Source organism: Ornithodoros turicata, chromosome 2 (assembly GCF_037126465.1).
Source record: "Ornithodoros turicata isolate Travis chromosome 2, ASM3712646v1, whole genome shotgun sequence".
NCBI lineage: Eukaryota > Metazoa > Arthropoda > Arachnida > Ixodida > Argasidae > Ornithodoros > Ornithodoros turicata.
In genome coordinates this window covers 130,426,392-130,443,649 of record NC_088202.1, presented here as the reverse complement: position 1 = coordinate 130,443,649, position 17,258 = coordinate 130,426,392, and the positions used below count along the sequence as shown (strand labels likewise).

The 17,258-nt window shown below is 45.7% G+C and overlaps 1 long non-coding RNA gene and 1 pseudogene across 3 annotated transcripts in view; one reads left to right on the top strand and one right to left on the bottom strand.

Moving 5' to 3' along the window:
- The first annotated feature begins 1,173 nt into the window (after positions 1–1,173).
- The window catches only part of LOC135384044 (uncharacterized), a 32,747-nt gene continuing 16,662 nt past the window's right edge, over positions 1,174–17,258 (top strand). For all 3 annotated transcript variants that reach the window (XR_010420221.1, XR_010420219.1, XR_010420220.1), the window contains exon 1: positions 1,174–2,217. This is a non-coding gene — a long non-coding RNA (uncharacterized LOC135384044). The remainder of the gene's footprint in view (positions 2,218–17,258) is intronic.
- Positions 13,163–13,772, bottom strand: LOC135386445 (uncharacterized; annotated as a pseudogene).

Here is a 17,258-nt window from a genome sequence, read left to right as displayed (position 1 = left end):
ATGAACCGTTATTTTTTTGCTCCGGAGCAGAACCGGTACCGGATCGTTTATGATGTAACCGGAACGAAAACCGGAACGAAAAACGTTTCGGTTCGACACCCGAAATTGGGTTATCTGTCGTTTCCATCGTTGAGATACTTGCTGTCGTTTCGCTGCAACTGAAGTTATTTTCCAAACCGGTTCTGGTGTCCATCCCAGGGAGTACAATGGACGTTAACTCAGTTCCATCGAAAAAAGTCATCGCTCCAATTGGACCTTTTCAAACCGTTTCTGGTTTCTTACCGCTTTCCTTGCGGTGCAAGCACATAGGTATCATTTTTCGTATGCAAAAATACGCCAATGTGCGGTGAGTGTGACCACCACGAGCATGAGAGTGCAGGTTGCGCCCTGGGTGGTGAAAGGCCTCGCAGATGTGGGCAACGTCACGACTGACGCCCTGGGGGAATGTGCGTCCTGGGCTGACTTCTAAGGGAATTGTGCCGACATACGTCTGAGAGCGTCTGAGGAAAACCCAGGAAAAACCCCAAAGAGCACACAGCCGGTACCGGGATTCGAACCCGGGTACCTCCCAGTCTCGACATGACATGGCCAGCACGCTAACCACTGAGCCACGGGAACTGTTCCGACCTGGGCAGCAGGAGACCATGCCAATGACGGCTGCGTTATGGATGAGTGTGAGACACCTGAGACATTCCTAGAATCCGGACGGTCAGCTCTTGTTAGTGAAGACTCTAATGAGCGCGTATTTGACCGCAGAAAACAAAGGTTAGGAGTATGCTGCTAATTTTACTGCAGCAAACCCACCTGACTCGACACACTTCTAGCAGCCAGCCCAAACCCAAGCCCAAGACCAAATTCAAGGCTTGAGGCAGAATTCAGTAATGTCATCGACAGTGTCGCCATCCCGAAAAATTACCAGCCACATAATCTAAGAGACCGAAGTGGTGTTCAAGGACGTGATCAGACAGCTCACAACGATAAATAAACTCACGTTAGCTACATTCACTCTGACCCTGGAGGCGAAACTCGCCAATCATCATCATCATATAAAGTTGTTGTTGTTGCTTGCCGGTTTGGTATATGTATTATAGCCATAGTAGGCGACGAAGTGAGCATCGAGCTCGTGCAAGTTTGGCGCGTGATTGCGGGAGAATAAAAAATGATATGGCGTGTGGTTGTTAACTGTGCTGGTCGCTTGTGTCATTTGCTCCTGCTAGGACTAAAATATTTGTATGGTGTTTCAGAAATGGAAAGAAATCCTCTCTAAAGCCTTGTCCTCGGTATTTAAGACCCAGTGAGAGAGACGCTTGTCATCGCGGGCGCATCCTCCTTTGGCCTCGGAACTGTGCTGCGACAACCAAGACCTCGGAAAGTACAAAGTCGCCACCTACGCGGCCACAGTACCCCCCGTTATGCTCAAATAGAAAAGGAGGGTCTGCCGCTGGTCTTTGAGAGTGAAAAGTTCAGCGACTACCACTACCAGAAAAAATTCTTCTCGAGACTGACCACAAGGCTCTAGTGAGTCTGTTCTCAACAACACAGCTTGATGACTTTTAGCCAATATTGCAGCGGATGCGTTTTATGGGATACAGGCACCCACGAGATAAAGTACGAGGGTCGGACTGAGTAATTTTGTCTTTTTCTTCTTTTTTTGCGAACGTACCTGTAACAGCAGACGAAGGAGACTGCATTGGTAGGTGGGTAGCGACAGCTGCTCCATTGCCCTGTTGTGACCACTGGCACTCCTCCTAGCAACATGGCCGTCAACGATATGTCGTTTCATCGTTTGCCGTTGCTATCATCAAATTTATCGTAGTCACTGATGCAGAAATTCGCCACACACTTGAATGCTTATGGCAGTGTGTGCATGGGTGATAGCAGTGTCGGGACGTGCGCTAAACGTCAAACATATGGGAACACCAGCATCGAAAATCAGCTTCCGTGAGTGGTCACCCTCGGACAGCTTCAACTCAATAGCAAAGAAAGAGTGGATGCGATTACTCAAGCAGACAGGAGTGTGACTGTGTACATTATAGCCGGAACACTTGGAATAAGGCCCAACGCAGTGCAAGCGATGATGGTACAGGAAAGTTTGTGCTCGGTGAGTCCCGCGCTTATTGACCGAAGACAACAAAAGTCAGCGAAAAGCCATCACCTCAGCAATGCTGCAGCGATATCGGCACGAAGGCGCTGACATTTTGCTTGGCATTGTGACAGGTGAGAAAGATTTTAACTTTATTACGAAAGTTGGTTTCTCCATTTCGATCCTGTAACGAAAGGGCAGAGTATGATCATGGCATAATGCCCCGTTTCATGGATTTCATCTGTCAGGGAACGAAGTACATCATAAGCCATCATTTCCAACTGTTCGTTTAAAATGTCGCGCAAGATCCACTTGAATTTCGTGCGGCTTCACCTCCAGCACGTCAATTGCGCGAAGTTCTAAGGGCTGTTGCAGATTGCTCTCTTTGTCGTCATGGCCGCGTATTGCTATCCCTTGGCAAGCTAGATACTGTAAGGACCATAGTGTCGTTACAAGCGCTTTTCTTGCCACTTTCATGTCGCTCTCCTTCCCTTGTACACAGGCCGACGCGACATTTGCTCCCCGTTTCATAGCCGGTAAAGTATTCAATGCAGCCTTGTGGAAATGTGTCGCTTCATGTGCCTGGAATTTCTCGAGAGCTTTCTTCCAGTTGGTGAACCCATTTCACACAAAAGTACGTGTACAATCCTTGGCTCTTGAAGTGTTCGGAAGAGGAACGTTCATCTCCGAAGGAGCGCGGAAAGTTGCACAGAACGACTTTTCTTTGGTGGTATCATATGAAAGCCGCTGGTAAAGAGCCCCCAGCTGAGCCGGTAGCGTTGCCCTTTTCTTCCCTGAGGGCATTCACTTGGGGCAGTAGCTTATTTCGAGGAAGTCGTTATGGCACCGCCTGAAGAGGTGCCACCATCCTCGGTGGTACGAAGTCCGTAGGTCGAGGCTTCCGTACTGGCAGAAGTACCTCTCTGTCTGCCTCTGTCTTCACACTGAGGTGAATGCTTCTTCATCAGATATCGTTCCATCGGCGTGCGACTTCTGGCACATGTAAAACCAAACAAGTCCCGGTTACACTACACCATGTGTACCTCGTATAGCTGAGTCGAGCTAGAGAGCGCCACGTCTAATGACGCCGTGTCATGGCGATTCATAAAAACGCCTCGGGCAGTGGACTCCTGCCACAAAAGAACAATAACTGACTTTCTGTTTGGGGACATGGATGACAAACACTTAATGACTCTGAAAAGTAGAAAAATGTATGCTGTGCAACATTCACACCATCAGGGCCGGCTATCAGGAAGGCAGACTGCTCAGTTAAACAACGACCACCACCACTACCGGGCTGATTTCACGTGAGTTGTAGGCCACGAAAAAAGCTAGGAAAAAATTTTAGACACAGTAGTGCCACGGTGAAAATGTGAGTGGCAGTGCAGACCCTTTATACGACTATATGACACGGGTATGCTAGCAAGTTAATAACGAAAGATTTCAAGTGAAACTTATTGTGAAATAATAACCAAGTGTCGCGGTACAGTCTTTCCGTGACACTTGAAGTTCAACCCTACAGGGCACTGTAACCACGATGTACCTCAAAGCACGGCCGAAACAATGTCTCACGGTTATACTAAAGGGAATGCAACGGGCGCAAGCAGCTTGAGGCAAGCAAGTCGCTCGCCTCGCTGGTCCGATTTGTGCGGCCTTGCAGAGTTGGCGCTCGGCCGCAGAGTTCGAGGTAACTCGTTACAAGTAACTCGTTACTGTAACTAACTTCCTTTTTTTGGTAACTTGTAACTTAACTCTGTACTTTTGCGCCGTGGTAACTTTCAGAGGAACTCGTTCCTTTTTCAAGTAACTTTGCCAAAGTAACTTAGGTTAAGTTCCAAGTTACTTTTAACTCTCTTTTCACTCACGTCCACATATTTTCTTGCCTTCTCTCCGGTTCCTTCATGGCATTTTTTTGCCATAAAACATGATATTCAATCAATGACAGTATTTTATTGAGGAAGTAAGAACCGCTGCCATTGAAATAAAGCTGAACCATTGTGTGCCCACGGGAAGTAAGATGCAAAGCGTTCGAATAGACCTCTACCAGAGAAACGTCATCATGACATTGGTAGACAGACTGAAACCGCAACAAATCGGAAGGAGAGGGCTGGGTTCCACGGACGGGCACTTGTTCGCTGCCTCCCATTGAAAGAAAAGCAGGACCGAGGGTCGCGTCCCTTTCAGGGACCATATCGTAATCTCCTCAAGACCGTGACTTTCGGGCGCGACCTTGTTCACCTCTAGCTTCGAGCGTAGTTCAATTCTACCAAATTAGTGGCGCTGTCGAACACTATGACGTCATTTCTTTACAAACAGGGAGATGTCTATTGTTGGACATAAACGAAAACGTGTCTAAGCGCGTTGCACTCCTCCACAGGCAACTCAAGGTCTAACTCAACTGCTCACGCGCGCTGCACCTGCGTAATTTTATTTTGTGTCCGAAGTAACTTGGAAGTAACTCGTTCTTTTTTTTAAGTAACTCAGTAACTGCGAGTTACATTTCAGGCTGAAGAACTTCGTTATTAACTTAGTTACATTTTGCACAAGGTAACTTAACTTGTAACGAGTTCTTTTTGACGAGTAACTTCTCAATCTATGCTCGGCTGTCGGCGGATGCGCTTCTCTCCCGGGCAAGGCCGGACACCTGTCGCGCGTTCCGCAGTCGTGTTAGCAGTGCGTTGGGTTGTACTATATGTATGTCATTCTGCGCAAGACGGGATCATGGTTAAGGGGCAAAACAGGGGAGGGAAACTAATGTTAACGCATTTCTGTCGCATGACGACCTATAGGTGGCGCAGTGCTCAATCAATGAAGTAAAAATACTTGGCGTTCACTTTGCGAGCGACATGGCTTGGGAGTTGGGACGTACACATTAATGATTTGCTCACTAAACTGTCACGAACATCTGGTACCTTTTCGAAGTACAGCAGTATATTGCCTATAGACGATTTTACGAAGATTCCCATATCCAACTGTCAGTTGGTCTTGGGGACTACAATAAAGACAAACTTCAACAGACTGGCCACAGTAGAAAAAAAGTGTGGTTCGCGCTGTTTGCAAAGAATCTTTTCTTCTTTTTTTTTTTTTTGCGCACACGCAGCCGCGACTTGAAAATGTAGGTTTAACGAAAGCAGCTAATGAAAATAGCATTGTTGGAACTCGCGCCAGTGAGGCCTGGAAAGGTCACCATCACCTTGAACTCACCTTGAGCTTGAGGGGAACGAAATAGACAGGATGCTCACCAACCAGCTAATGGACACTTCATATACATTTACGCATTTCTTCAGAACTGGCCAAGCATGTTGTTTCATGCATTGATTGTACTCCCACGTTTCCACGATCCGAATGCCTCCACCCGAATCATACTCGAAGCTTCTACAATCGCCTCATAAAGCCTTTGTGTAAGCCAATCCTCGGTTGCCCTTTCCTCCTCCCTCTGTGACCTCCTTACCCCAACTTGATTTTGGGTTTGTAAATAAAGCATCCATTAGCTGGTTGGTGAGCCTCCTGTCTACTTCGTTCCCCTAAAGCTCAAGATGGTGTTTCCCACTTCAACGTTACACCTGCTCGCATGTGTACTCGTAAGTTCCTCGTTGTCGAACAACGTAATGTTTACACATGTTCCGTTCCAGATTACCCACCCTGCTAAACAAATATTACTATTCTTTAAAAAAAATAGAGTTCTGTAGGATTAGCAAAAAAAAAAAAAAAACGATTGCGCTTGTATTGGGTTCAGAACATACAACTGCCTGGTCAATAGTGTCCTTCAACAGTGTCACAAGAGTTTTTGTTGTTTTTAATTGTGTATATTATGTGTGTAAATTTTGTATGCATGTAATGTATGCATGTCAGATTCTTAGTACGTACAGTATAACTTTTTTGACGCTCTCCCTGCTATCATATACTTTTCTTTCTTTATTTTCCTTTTCTTTCTTTCTCTTTTTTTCTTTTTTGCGGATTTCTGATGTTGTCAAGCTACATACTTGTAGCTTTTTGTCCGGGGTCACCGCCATCTTATGGCAGAAACGAACATATAAAATAAGGCGGATTGATAGCTGCATTCCACGGGGTGAAGTTGAACAAGGGTCCAGACTCTCCTGCGCTATGTCATCTACGGAAGCCGATGCCCTTGCTATACTATCTGCTTTGAGATACATCTCCTTGTACACCTCCAGAGCTTGGACAATCCTGACGGACCAGTAACACAGCCATGGAAGCGATGACCCTCTGCTAAAGTGATTCGTGATGTCTATTCCATGCAGGGACTGAAAACCGGAACGGAACCGAAAACCGCTTGGAACCCAAATTTTTTAAGAACCGGAACCAGAACGTAACCGCAATTCACTATCGGAAATTAACCGAAACCGTAACCTGAACCGAAAGATATGATTTCGGTTGCCGGTTCATATGAATCGGTATATGCGTGAACGCGAATAGCTGTGGATGCGATATTTGTACCGCTTTACAACTCTCATTAGTGGTGTAGTACGTGCGTCTGTTAAAGTAGATCTCTTCGTCACATGTTTTTCATTCAGAAGTTGTGTAGCTCGCACGTTGTTTGTTTCCACAACTGTTTGCTTAACCGCTGAACGCACCGAGTTTTTCTTCCCTTGTAGCTTGTTACAGCACGAGCGAAATGAATCTGCGCGAGATAATAGAGACCGCAACAAATTATTTTACGGGGAATGTCGCAAACGGCCAAAGTGCGTCAAAGAAAGTGTCCACTCTCTCTTCTACCTGGCAGATGGCACTGCACCATCCTTTCGGAGCGAAACCGATAAATATGTTCATTTTTACCCGTATGCACTTTGTAGCTCATTTTCCGACATCCACACAGCCTGTAGATACATCCTAGAGAAAACAAAGAAAAAAAAAACCGGTTCAACCGCTTGGTTACCGATAACCGTAGATATTAAAACGCCAAATCACGGAATCAGAACCGCTTTCAAGGTTCTGACACTGAACCGCAACCGAACAGATATTCGTTTCGGTTTCAGTCCCTGATCCCACGATTCTTGATGTGCACAACCACCTCATGTCCCTGGGTCACTATGTATAGATTCCAATGGGTCCCAAGCCATGTAGGCCTATGTGGAAATGACCGCGCTGACTTTGTGGCAAGACGAGTACACGATACTGAGCCTATTCCGGCCGCCAACTGAGCATCCACCACTTCGGTACTGGTAGCACACCACTCTTCGCCAGGGTGCTGCCAGAACTAACGCCTTCTTGCAAACCATTGACCCGTTGATGGCCCACGTTCTGTATGGACGTACTGTTGGGGACACGGTTAGCTAAAGTCGCCTGTCAGTACTTCGCCGTCCCGTATACTATCTCCGTTGCGCTTGAAAGTGCTGTGTCAATATTGTACTCGAAGGTGGACCATGTGCTGCACGTGTTTATTACTCGAAAGAAATAGTCTTGCAACACCTGGCGATTTGAGATGAGACAAACGAAGGAGTGCTGATTTTAGACCAACGGCGTCCTCTACAGTACATCACGGAGGGAAGAATCTGTACTCCACCAGCTGCACTTGAACGTTGCACGAATTTCGATGTTTTTGTTTAAAATGGGCCAACTGAACACGCCAATCTGCAGAACTTGCGATGTGGAAGCGGATACGCTTCACCTTCTCGTCAGCTGCCAACGCTATAAGAGACACCGTACCGCACTCCAGCACCGCCTCGTTCATCTGGAGTATCGCGAACTCTCACTGGCGATATTACTTGGCTGTGCCAGACACAAGTGACGTGACTGCAGCGCTATTCAAGCTCCTTGGGGAAACTGAACTTCTTGGCAGGCCGTGTTGGTTCCAGCGAGCAGTGAGAGAAAGGTGACACTTATGGTTACGCATCAGGTTGCTTTCATACTTTTATTACCTATAATATATTTTTTATATATTATTATATTACATATTTATTTTTATTATTGCTTTTATACTTTTACTTACCGACTTATGTATGGCTAACCTTTCCATTCCTTATTCATTACTCATTCAAATAAACGTACCTGCCCCCCACCCCGCGCAATCATGGAGGGTGCAGGGGGTGTAAAAACCTGTGGAGGAGGGTCATTAGCATAGTTACGTTCAAGTTGGAGCAGCTTTATTAATCATTGCCTGCATATGTGTCAAAAACTGAAATAACAAAGGTCCTCTGTAGGGGGGTGCACGAAAAAAAGAGTGGGTGTCGTCAAACTTTTCTTTTTGGACTGGGGGAAGGAGGCGTAGGGGCATCTGGATAAATCCCTGCAATATGGAGACATATGGGCGGAACGAGCAGTCTGAAACCACCACTATTATTCAGACGCTTACGAAATCGCAGTCGCGCAAATTTAGCGTTTTAACGACGCCGTTCCGACCTTTGCGCCGGCAGACATCGTAATTTAAGACCTTAAGTCACGCCACACGTGTTCGTAGCGAAAAAGCCTTGAAACCCGGGCGTTTGGAAGGCGTCAAAGCAAATGTGGGGCATGTGTCTCTTAAAATGAGTCCTCGCTCAATTTGCCTCGAAGAGTAAGTTTTTAACATCCCACTTCCTGAAGGCACCCAGACAGCACTCACGCGTCGAGGATTTTTGAAGTGTTCATATTGCGTGTGATTTAGAGATAGTTCGTTCTTTCTGCACAGAAAGGGAGAGAGAAGGATATAATCGTATTGCTGCACGCGCGTGACAAATGGCGTCCACGCCTCTATCATGTTACGACTGATTAAACCCTCCCTTTTCTTTTCCACGCACCTAAAGTAACACTGTTGATACAAACCTCGTTTTATCCGCCTTGCGATTAGTATACAGTGCACATGATGTGCCTAGTCTGATTCTACTTCAGTTGAATATATATGAAATAACTTGTTGCCGCTTTTGGCGAGGGGGAATATTACGCGCAAGAGAAGGGGCGAAATGGATGCATTTGTTAAGACAGAAAAAAAAAAACAATTAGGAAATTTCAATAGTCGGTTCTTACGCCAGGTGAAAAGCAGTTGGGAACGCAGTTCTTCGGACTTCTTTTTTTTTTTTCTTTTACAAATCAATCAATCGGACTTCATTGTTCCGTAATACATAAGTGAAATGGCATGATTGATTTTGGTAAACCGAAGAAATAGTACAGTGGCTCGAAACAAACATCTCCATTTTTTTCTTCTACAAATCAATCAATCAATCAGAAGTAGTAAAGCAACGAGTGTTTAGCGCCCTAGTGATATATTTATGAAACACCGAGCCGGGCACCAAGTTCAAGAGCGCAAGGACCTCAGTGAAGAACAGTGGAACTCATTCAGTTTCTACTCCACTACATCCACGCACCAGTCTAAAAGTTTCATTCGGTCTCGTCACTGCATATTTTTGCACAGTGGTGCTACGGTAATTTTACTGTTACTTTGCCTTCTCTTTTACCTTACTTGTTCGCCATTTGGATCTTCTATCTTCATTTCTCCTACAATCCCAAGCGGTCTCTGATCAAAATGGAGTATAGACGGATACATATTTGTCGTACTACCATCTCCACATTTTTCCTGGATGTATTCAACCATCCATCTGTCCAACATGTATTGCAATCATATTTTAGTTTTGCAATGACCAGCTCCCGTGGCATAGTGGTTAAGATGATCGCTTTCCACCCCGAGACTGGGAGGTGACACGGGTTCGAATCCTGTCACCGACTGTGCTGTCTGGGGGTTTTCCCTGGGTTTTCCGAAGACTTTCCAGACGAATGTTGGCACAGTTCCCCCCTGAAGTCGGCTCAGGACGCATACTAACCCCCCCCCCCCCCTCCTTCCTGCTGTCCTACCTCCATCTGTCCACGTCTTGTTGCAAAAAAAAGTTTTGCAATGATACCGCGCTATGTAGTCGTCGCTAAAAAACGAGAGCGTTCACCGCTCAACTACGAACAACAGGAGTAGAAATGGCACGAGCTTAGCTTCGCAGTGTTAACTAGAAAAAAAAAGAAAACTGAACGTGCCTCAGATGACGAACGAAGGTAAAGACGAAGAAAGAGTGTGTTCTTGTCCTGTGCAGTATCTCTATTTACACGGGACGGTAATGGGCGAGTGTGGAGTGTGTGTCTTGTCAGCGACCGTGCTAATAGGCGAGAGGAACCCACCTAATGGCTGCTATTGGCGTTCCAACGAGATACCCCCTTAGCCGACCGCTATCAATATTGGCTCCGATGACAGGAGTCCAAGGCACATTTCTCTTTCTTCTGGAGTCGCCTAGAGGTCGTAACTGTCACTTCGTTAGGAAACCTCCTGTATGTGTACTACGTTCGGGTGTTTTTGCCAATTGCTACGTCGCGACTGGATCTTTAGATGATCGCAGAACACACAGTCTTCCGACAAAATCTCGGACCCTGTCGAATCTCCACTTCATCAAAGTTGAAATATAGCTCGCTGACAAAGTGACAAAGACATCTAGGCGATATCATAGGGCGGAGGAATTAGTGAGTAAGGGGACATGAAAGAGCTTCGATGTGAGACTGACCCTTATCAAGTCGGTGAACAAGGATTAGAGCAGATGAATTATTCGCTCTTTATCTCTCTTTGTCTACGTTTTGTTGCATCATTGTATTTAAAGCGTGCTAACCACGGTAGAACCTCGTACCTCACTGACGTCCATCACATGTCACCGTCATGACACCAATTATAGTTTCTTAAAAAGGCAATAGGATCAGGGCTGTGAGAAAATAATAGGAGGTAGCGCTACATGGCCTCAATGGTCGACAGAGCAGCGACATCTATCGTGGGTGATTCCCACCCGCCAAGCCTAGTCCGCTTCCGAGAGGATAACAAGCTCACAACAAGAAACTTCTCGACAGAATCATAGAACAAATCCCAGAGACCAACAATGGAGAGACGGTATACTGATGCTTAGTACCACCTCCTCCCCTTGATTATCAATATCGTGACGCAAGTTACAACGTTGTCCACTAGCTTTGGGTCAATAGACCTTGTAATGCCAAATGTAGGATGGGACAAGCATAAGGTTGCCCACATCACGCTTCAAAGACAAAGCGTCATCTGTAGCACGCAAGGGATCATAGGAACTTAAAGCCACCTAGAGTACTACGAGACGACCAGAGGCGGGGGTAGAAGAACAACAACATTCCCGGTGTGCGTAGCGGAAGCGAATGCCGGGGTAAACCATAACCAAAGCAGACGACAGAGCAGTGCCTTCCCATGTTCCCATGCGCGCGCGCTTGGGGGCGCTCGCATCTTTTTAAAAACGTCTATTAGGGCCAGCGAAAACACTGCCACCGTCTGACTTTTTCGGTTTCACTTCCGCAGAAGCACACTTCGCAGAGTTGGAACTTCGAAATTCTAACTGGGGCATTGTGACATGTGGGGCATGTAGGTGTGACTGGCAACGTGCCAAGGTTGAGTGCATGTCCCTGTGTCTCCTAGCGAGGCCTTGATACGTTGATGAGTGGGTAGTTAGCACGTTGTGACTGGTTCCAGTTCTCTAACCGAAATTTGGAGGTCGTCTCATCAGCTGTCATTCTTTAACTCAGTCTCCGTCCCTTTGCAAACCATGCTGGAATCCACTCCGCAACTTCCTTTTCCTCATTATTAATGGGTCGATGACACCAGAAGATCGCAGGTACGAACAGGTTCGACACAAACTTTTTAGGTGCTGTACCGTACCTAGTAGACTTCGTAGTTTAGTCTTGTTCTTTGACTCACTGATCGGGTCAATAGCAACTATTTTGCCTTTATGAATCTTTAGTCCTTAATTCTGCAGTTACTGCATCACCAGGAAACTTGACGGAGTCACTGTCGAAGGCACACTTGTCTCTGTTGAGCTTTGCTCCGGCTTTTTTCAATGCTTCGAAGACTTTTTGTGTGTATCCTTGTAGCTTCTCGCTTGTTTCTGCATACACCAGGATGTCATCTACGGAACTGACTGTTTGGCATGCCTTCAATGATTCTGCTAACCACTTGTTGGAAAACTTCTTGCGCTGTCGCTATGACAAATGGGACTCTCTTGAGGCAGTGTCTGCCCCAGGGCGTGCTGAAAGCCAGATACTTCTTTGTGCGTTTCGACACCTTCATTTGCCAGAATCCCTTCTTTAGATCTAGGAGAGTAAACCGCTTGGCTCCTCTGAGGTGTGGGACAATTTCCTCCAGGGCCTTGAGTGGACAATTGCGTCTTATTAGAGCTGAATTGAGTTCTACTGAGTAAAGGCAGATCATTATCTTTCCTTTCTGTTTTTCTGTCACGTCATTGTAAAATGGTGTAGGTTCTGAGATATTTTCAACAATTCCTTTCTTGGCCATACTTGAGCGTTCCTGTTTAACTCCTTCCATTATCGCATTTCCTTGGTGGCCTGTTCACCACACTCTTGCTTGCTTCTTTCATGTCAGGGTCATACACAAAGGTTTTGGGGCATCCCATGCCTTGAAATATTTTATATATTTATATAAAATATTATAATTAATATAAATATTATATATTTTATATTTCATCGTCCTCTTGCCACAAAAGTGTGCACTCTTGCCTGAATAGTGTGAACTCTTCTTACCAAGTTGAGAATTTCGCAAGCGTTTCGACTCGGAACCGGCGTGACTCTGAGTCCAAAACGAGGAAATTCAGGTCTGCTGGCTGGCCTTGTGATAGGATGTGATATGATAGAAGAAGAAAAAACGGAGATGGGGAAATGGGGATGGCTATCCTTGTACAGTGCATGTCTCTCTTGCTTCTCCTATCACAGGAACATAGGATGAAATACTCCTCACAGCTGTTTGGAAGACCTGTAACCCCATTGCTCAAACTGTCTTGTTTGGGAGGACGCTACCTTAGGTTCCAGTGTCCAAGTTTATCATGACCTTGGTTCCACATTTAAACTGGCTTTCTTCTTGTCGCATTGCCTTGCCTTCAGCTCTGACACATTTGTCTCTTCTGTGTTCTGTTGGTCATCAGTCGTGTGGACATTATGTTGTACTATGTTCCTGCTTAATCGGCACACGGCTGCGAAGTGTCCTGCTTTCTTGCATTTGTTGCATGTTTTGCTAAATGCTGGACATTCTCTAGGTGGAACTTTCCACTAAACGTACATGCTTTTCTTGTTCCTGCCTTCTTTCACGTTTGATCAGTTGTCACTATGGCCATTTTTTTGCGTTATCTTAGTTTTCGTCGTGATGGCATCAACAACTTTCGTTGTTTTTTTTTCTATTTTCTTGAGCTGTTAAGATGCTTGTTCACTTGTTCTGCACGTGTTCACAGCTTTCTGTAGATTGATCGTCGGATCGCCCAGTAGTTTTTCTCTGACATCGTCATTAGTGATTCCAACGATAATGCGGTCTCTGAGTAGCTCATCTATCAGATCACCGAACTGGCATTTCTTTGCTTGGAGTCGTGCGGCAGTGAGGAACACGTTGAACGTTTCTTTTTCATTTCATTAAACTTGTACCTTTCGTAGGCGTGACTTATTTTTGGCGTGAAGTGTTCCTTGAATCCTTTGTTTCCACTACTTCCGGTTTCTTCTTGTCTTCTTCGGAGAGGGGAAGCGTTCTGAAAACGTTTTGCGCGTCTCTGCCGATAACTGTGATTAAGTTAGCAACTTGGACTTCTGGGGGTTTCTTGCGCAGTTGGATAGCAGTGGCATGCCACTCATAACTCTGTGGCCAATTGTCCCATGTGTTCGCAGACTGCAACGACACATCGAGGGGCTTAGGAGTTTTCGAACCGCCCTCGGTCATTGCTTCCGAGATTCACGCTTGCGCATTTTCTTGCCTGTCTTTTCCGGCGTCCTCTTTGTTTCTTCGCAATTCTTTGCCGTCACACTGTTTCTCCACAAAGTCTTCTGTCTTCTTGCTCTAATCACGCGTCTGACACCATGTCAGAAAAATATGCTTATCGACTACTAAGGCATGTCAGAACACATGATCAAAAAGTGAGCTACACCTGAGAGTCTGGCTTTGACTCTCTCTCTCTTTGGCTCGCAGATGTCGATGGCGATAATTACGCCTGCTATCTCGACAAGGAGTATGCCACATGTGGGGAGGGCGTCGCCTTCAAAGTATTTTTTAACATGGACCACGTGATGACCTCGCTCGCTCTACACTTTTTTGAAATGCTCGCGTTGTTCAATAAGGTGTCGTGCAACGTGGTGTTTAACCTGCGCGCTTTTGCTTGCTGCCATTTTCTTCTCTAAAGAGTTCAACTCTGAGCACGCGCTAGGGTACTTTGATAGAGAAACGTCAACAGTCTGGCTAACTGTAGACCACATTGCGGTGCTTCTGCAGTAGATCGCCAAATGACAAAGAATGGCAGTACACCTTACTCCTTCCTCATCTTTGTTTACAGTGTACAGTTCTACTTTTTTCGCTCGTTTCCTTCATGTTGGGACAACGTGATTTATTTGAACGGCCCTTCAGCGCATCCAGAACTTTGCAAGAGCCTCTGCAAATAAACTGATGTGTCCCGATGCCGGATCCACCTAATGCGCCCGGCGCACAGCCAGAAGCTGCTCGCGTAACTTTACACTTTCAACGTTTATACACTTTAGACAGCCACTTACACACTTTCCTATCGCAACCCAACAGGCACTTGGAAACGTCATAAGAACCCCGTATAATTCCTCCAACAAACTGTCCGAAAAATCTGTTCAAACACCGTCCAGCTTCTGGGTGAGACGATGCTGTCCTAGCTTTGGCTACACGGACGTTTCCTGGCAAACGCATACAGTCTTCCTTTCAAGAGCGCCTCGCTTCGACGCCATCAGCAGGTGCCTCTGGCAGCCCCAGCAGTGTCTACTTTAAAAGAATCTCCTTGTCTTACCTGTAAATAAAATGCAAACAACGCCGACAATGTGGCAAAAAGTATCTCGCTGGAAAACATTGCTGCTCCTTCCAGTCAATTTTCTGTTGGGAGGGAAAACCTAATTTTGTTCTTGATAAGACTTCATTACGATGAATCCTTGGCTTGCTTCGTGATATAGAGAAGTGGCCCGTATACATCTAAAAATATATGTCAGGCGTCTAGTCGATCGATGGAACGCTTCTTCGCCCAAGGAATACTGCAGCTCCTATGCGAGACGGAGTCGTCTTGGGTACGTGTAGTTTCCAGTAGGACGACGGCAAAATTTCGTAGCTCGTTCTTAAAACGTTCGTTCTTCTCTAAACGAGATTAAGAGTATTTTCCTTTTACCCGCGTTTAAGGATACGGAGGATATTACTGCACCTCTATCAATCAGTAGTCTAGATCAACACGTGCGCTATTGCGCAGCAAACCTGTAATTCTTCGCTCAGTGGCTCCCTTCAGGAGTATGGCCAGGGGTCACTCTCCCTCGAAGCTCTATTATGTCACCTTACTAGTTCCTCCGCTGTATTATACCACCAAGTTATGTCTACAAACTATATATTTCACATAGTTTGTGAAATATAGTTTGTACCACCACCACCAGTTTGAGATTTTGTCGTAAATCTGTCATGACGAAAGGTGGGCATGTACAAGTGAGGCTATACGCGGGTACCATTCACGACACAGAAGGAAGTACATGGGATGATTTCGTTACCATAATTTACAAATGCTACGCTACACAAGGATATTGTTCATTAGGCGTGAGACAACGCGCGTTACCTGACGCCTGATGAACAATATCCTTGTGTAGCGTATGCAGTTTTTCCACAGTCTTTGTCGTAGGCGCCCTTGACGAAGATTGTTCAAGACTGCATACGCTACATAAGGACGTCCAACGTGCATCATGCAGTCTAGACGATTAAGAGGCATGACACATCAGCTGCGCTGGCCACGTGTGTATACTCGTGAAATACGAAAAAACAAAAACAAAGTCTGATACCTCAGTGGTAAGTGTAATGAAAAGACAACGCACACAGTTTACACAGTTAAAAGAGGACGCAGAAAATTAAAGGTGACGCGAAGTTCGCAAATCAGAGGGGAACACCAGAGGAAATGAAGTAGTACAAGGTCGTGGGTGGTGGACACCATCTGATGGCAGTCTCCTTGAGTTTCACTAAACGTTTGTCGCTGGACAAGAAAAAACGAACAACAAGCATTTGTAAATCATGGTAACGAAATAATCTCATCTACTTCCTCACTTGTACATGTCCACCTTTCGTCATGACAGACTTACGACAAAATCTCGAACTCTCTCAAATCTCGACATCGTGAGATGTCAAATATAGTTTGCGGACACAACTTTGACACACTTGGACACAACTTGGACACAACTTGGTGGTGTAATACAGCAGAGGAACTAGCGAGTATAAGGTGACATAATAGAGCTCCGAGGAAGAGTGGCCCCTAGCCATACTCCTGAAGGGAGACACTGTATGAAGAATTTCAGTTTTGCTGCGCAATAGCACACATATTGATCGATATATTGATTGCTAGAGCTGCAGTAATATTCGTCGTATCCTTAAATGCGGGTGAAAGGAAAACACTCGTCATACTCTCGCTTAGACGTTTTAATTATATTTTCTCAGCTATTCGGCTCTTTCTGACTGCAGCGCAAGCGTATAACAAGAGACGCACAACAATGTTACATGGAGATTTCTAAGCCTTGCTATACTGGAAAACGTGATATATAGGTGCCGGGGGAGAAAGCAGTACATGTACAAAGTAAAAAAGGATGGATGTCCATTTCAAACTGGCCTAAAATGAGATCTGCCCACATCGGTATTCGCCGGCACTTCATATCAATGTCAGTAGGTAACACTAATTTACTAGGAGATGGGTACTTCGAAAAGTAAGCTGCACTTGGTGGCTAACAGTGCCTCGCAATTAAGCGTCTGTTATCATCCTTTCTCCGTGATAAGCAATATATGATTCGCTGAATCAATAACGCTGCTTCTTAATCCGAAACGCAACGGCCACGCACAAACCAGTAGCCGGTTCCATTCATAACGACAGTTTACGACAGTGTACGAACGCGCGGACACAGTGCTCTTACGTCATGACGTTTTGTTTAGTTACGACAAGTTCTGAAACTCCCGACATTGCCGGAGAAAAACAAAGAATTTATCTTTCGGCCACTGTGCGCTTGACCGACGCAATACAGCGCCTTCTTGCATGGGGTCACTTTTCCGGCAGTTTCAAAAATAACATTAATTTCCGCGCTCTCCTGGCAGGGGACACGATGAAAAGATAACATTGTTCAGCCCCTCATGTCTGTTTTCGTCCGGAAAATGAAAGGAGGTCTTCCAATTTCAGAAGCCAACTAT